This window comes from Zea mays, chromosome 8 (genome assembly GCF_902167145.1).
Source record: "Zea mays cultivar B73 chromosome 8, Zm-B73-REFERENCE-NAM-5.0, whole genome shotgun sequence".
Classification (NCBI taxonomy): Eukaryota; Viridiplantae; Streptophyta; class Magnoliopsida; order Poales; family Poaceae; genus Zea; species Zea mays.
The window spans coordinates 128579209-128583717 of record NC_050103.1 but is presented as its reverse complement, the minus strand read 5'-3'; positions in this window follow the sequence as shown (position 1 = coordinate 128583717).

The window sequence follows — 4509 nt, the reverse complement described above, 5'->3', positions numbered from 1 at the left end:
AACTGAAAAAGATAGAACGATGTCGCTTAAACTAGTGTTATATTACCAAAACTACCAACTAAAACTGTCCAGAAAGATATTTATCTAGTTTTGTAAAGATGAGAGGTTAAACAACCGATTTTAAAGGTGAAAGAGTAAAGTAGACAGTCTCTAAAAGTCAAGGGGTTGTGTAGACTTAATTCTTTACCATATTGATTCCGTAGCAACGCACATGTATATACCTATTGTAAATATAAGATTTTTTTCTAGCCTATGTATGTTTTTCAGGATTTGTAGATTAGATACATCACCTGTTGGAGACTTGTTCTCAAATGCTATAAATTGAGAACAAGGCAACACAAAAAACATGTTACTTGTTAATGCCCTTCGTCCTTCGGAACATTATTTCCTTATGGATATAATGATCTTCGGACGAAGGTCATGAAGGACATACCTTCATCATTTTAATATATATATATATATATATATATATATATATATATATATATATATATATATATATATATATATATATATATCAAGGGCGAACGAGACATGTAAAACATAAGGGATAATGTGAACAAACGTATAACATCATCATACACATTTCTTATTATATAATCATAAATAAATGATGACAATATTGAATTACATTCATACCTTCGGCTTAACAGAAAATGAAAGTATAAGTGTGACGCAAAAATGAGTACAAGTCCGCGTAAATAGTACGAGGGTATTGTTCATCTATTTATAGGCATAGGACACAGCCTATGAGAAATTACAACTATGCCCTTTACACTTACTATTGGCTTATAGAAAAATCTATGAGGACTGAACAACCTTTTCCCTTTTTAAGTCGGTTCCCTTTTCTGCGATTTAGCCGAAGCTCCCTTCCGCACAGCTTCGGAGCGACGGCCACCTTCGTCACGATCAAGTTCCTCATCGTGTATGCTTTTATCATAAATCCGAAGATACCTGACCATAAACCATACTTGGAAGACATTGTTAAATTATGTTTTTGAGGACCTTCGGAGGACGAAGGCCCCCAACAGTAGCCCCTTGTAGTATTAATTTATTTAAGATAACGAATTCAGACTGCGACATGGACGAAGGCCTTAAGCCGAAGGTCCGAAAAAACACCTTCCCTTTGTTAGAATAGCAACAGTCAATGACAGATGGGACCCTCCAATTTGGAGCGCGTCGATCGTATAAATAAGAATTCACCCTGACCACATTTGGTACACTACTTGCCACTTGCTTTGTTTGCTCAATTTTTTAGCTCTTGCTTACCAACGCTTGCTTAGTTTCTCAGACTTCCTAAGCTTCGGTTTTAAGGACGCATTTTCACCATTTTCGAAGAAGAGATGTCTCAGGACAAAAAAGTTGCCGCTGAGACGAAGCTGACCATGGAGGAGAAGCTCCTTGAGGAGAAGACTGCTGGATTTGTTGAGTCAATAGCAAAAACAAATACAAAGAAGATTACTAAAGAGATACTAGAAGGCTTATCTGAAGATACTGATGATAACGACAACTATGATGTGGAGAGTGGAGGCGAAGACTCTGAAGATCGGCCTTGGCGACCAAGTCATACAGTCTTCGGGAAATCAACTATCAAACAGAGTCATCTTGATAATATGAGAGGAAGGTATTTTCGAGATATGTCTATTGTGAGGGCCGACGTAGACAGAGCCGTTCCTGCTCCTGAAGAAAACGAAGTTGTGATCTTCCGGAGCTTCTTCAAAGCTGGACTTCGGTTCCCATTGAGCAGATTTGTGGTTGAAGTTTTAAAGACATACCAGATTTTCCTTCACCAGATCACTTCCGAAGTAGTTATTAGAATGGGGATCTTCGTCTGGCCTGTGAGAAGTCAAGGTCTAGAGCCAAGTGCAAGATGTTTTTGCAGTATGCATGAACTTTCATATGAGACGAAGCCCTGGGGTAAAGAACAATATCATAACAATTTCGGTTGTTATAGCTTCGTTGCTCGCTCTGGCGCAAGCTACCCAGTGCCAACGTTTCAGAAGAGATGGCCCGGGGCCTGGATGGAAGAGTGGTTCTATGTGAAAAATGATTTGAAGGTGAGAGAAGACATTAAAGAGATCATCATGCGCCCCATCCAGTCCCGCTTCGGCCTCCGAAAGCCGAAGGTAGAAAGGCAGCCGAAGCATGCCGAAGGGCCTTCAGCACAATTTGCTCTTTTATTGGGACAAGAGACTTACTTCAAGAACATGTAGCCTACGGGATATGGCCACTGATAGACAGCTGGGAAATACCGAAAGAAACCATCACTAACCCTAGCGAAGGCGGCCTAGTTCGATTGAAATACACCTTCAGGTTTGGGGACCAGTTTGTTGAACCAGATGATGACTGGCTGAAGTGTGTTGAAAATACTAGCGATGAGTTACTTGGAGCATACTCCAAGTCCGAAGATAATGCGCTATCTGCGGCCTTCGGGAGCCGAAAAAGATAAGATTAAATAGGGTTTTTGATGCTATTGGATTTTTGTACCCTGACTATCGCTACCCGCCACGGGGGCAGAAAAGAAAGGGTGCAACCTCTAAGAAGATTGCTGCTTCGGCTGCTCCGAGCGAGCCTGCGCCGAAGAGTAAAAAGTTGAAAGTCCTCACCCACTGGCCCCGTTATATTGAGCCGGCCGTGGTGCCTGAGTTTGGTGGGAAGACTTCTTCAGCTGCTGATCCGAAAGAGCCAATTCCTCCTACACAGAAAGCTGAAGAACCGGCTACCATGCCGAAGACACCCTCAGCCGAGCAGGCTAAGGCAAAGACTGGTAAAGATAAGGCCGAAAAGCCAGAGACTGAGGGAATAAAAATGTTAGAAGTTTTCAGCCCTTCGGCAGAAGTACTAATGCCGAAGATACAAAAAGGTCTTGCGGCCACTCCCAAAAGAAGAAGGATGGCAAGTGTACTAGATGTGCTAGAAATGGTAAAGGCTTCAAGCTCTACTCCAGGGAAAATTGCCAAGACTACGAAAATGCAAATCGAAGCTAAAACAAAATTGACCGAAACCGAAGCTGCAATGAGCCAGGCTAGTGCCGAAGCCGGGCCTTCAGAGCCTGCTAAGAAAAAACCCTCGGAAATTGAAGAGAAGGCAGCGGAGGAAGAGGCTATAGAACAGACTTTGCCTAAAAAAGTTGTCGCTCCTGCTCCCGAAGCACCTTCCAAAGACCTTGATTATGTTATTCGACATGCTTCGGGAAAAAAATTATCTGAGGAAGAAATTTTTGAAGCTAGACACTATGCCCGAGAACTGAAGTACCCGAAAGGGGCCTTAGTGTTTAATGGTACAGATGAAGATGATTTCTTGTATTGTCTCCTAGACAACAAAGAATTATCCGTCTGCTGGGAGATGGCCAGAAGTATGGGTTTTCCGAAGCTCGAAGCTGGCCTTTGTGCCATGACGAAGGAGGATCTTGCGGATAGCCTTGCATACAACAGTCTGAAGGTACAAAAGTTGTGAATTTTGAAGCTTATGGATTCTGTAATAGGGTCTTTTATTCTCATGTTAATCCATTCATTCTTTCTTGTAGGGCTTAATACTTAGCAACACCTTAAGGGCGCAAAAGAGTGCTGAAGACGAGAGCTGCACTATTGCTCTTAACAACCTTCGAACAGAGGTTATCAAGCTGAGAAACGAAGCCACGAAAAAAGACAAAATTCTACTTACATTGGTGGATAAAGTAAAGAGGGATGAAGCTAACTTCAAGGCTCAATCTGAAATTCAAAAGAATGAGATTGAAGACCTTCGAAAACAACTGGCTGAGGCCAAATTAAAATGCGCTGTTGTCGAAGCTGACCGAGATGCCAGTGAGTACTGGAAAAATTATTTTGAAAAAACAGTTGCAGAGCTTCGCGCATCAAAAGAAAGAGGTTTTGAAAAATCTGTGGAATGTGTAAAAAAGATAAAGACTAGCTTCGCTAACATGGGCGCCTACTCAAACGAAGACAACTTCATACGGGGCGACCCTGAGGGCTTCATCAAGTGGATCAGTAATGAAGCCGAAGCATTTGAGGAGATTTTGAGTGACCGCGGGGACGTCTGTGCATTCTCTGGTGCAGGGGGGTTGTAGCCATTTTGGAGAAGGCAGGTTGTGAACATGTTAAAACCTTGGCCCAGACCGAAGCTGCCTTCTCCGTTGACGATACGAAGGACCCCTCGGCCGAAGCGAAGTTCAATAGGTGGAAAAATTTTCACTGATATCTAGGAAAATGGCGGCCGAGGGATGGCTCATGAAATAATGAAGAAGAGCGAAAAAGATATTCATAACGCTCGAGAGGCTACGAAAGAAGCTGAAAAAGCTGTGGAACTCGAAAGACGGATAGGTATCACTTAATGGCTTTTAGCTTTGTTGTTTATTTTTGTGACTTTGAACTAATTTATGTCTTCTACCGCAACTGAACTACCTCCTCCCCTAGAGCCATTCGACCCACTGGCCGACCCAGAGACAAAGAAAGCAGTAGAAATTATTAATATGGCCGAAGCTATTGTAGATGAAGTTGTTACCAAACTGCT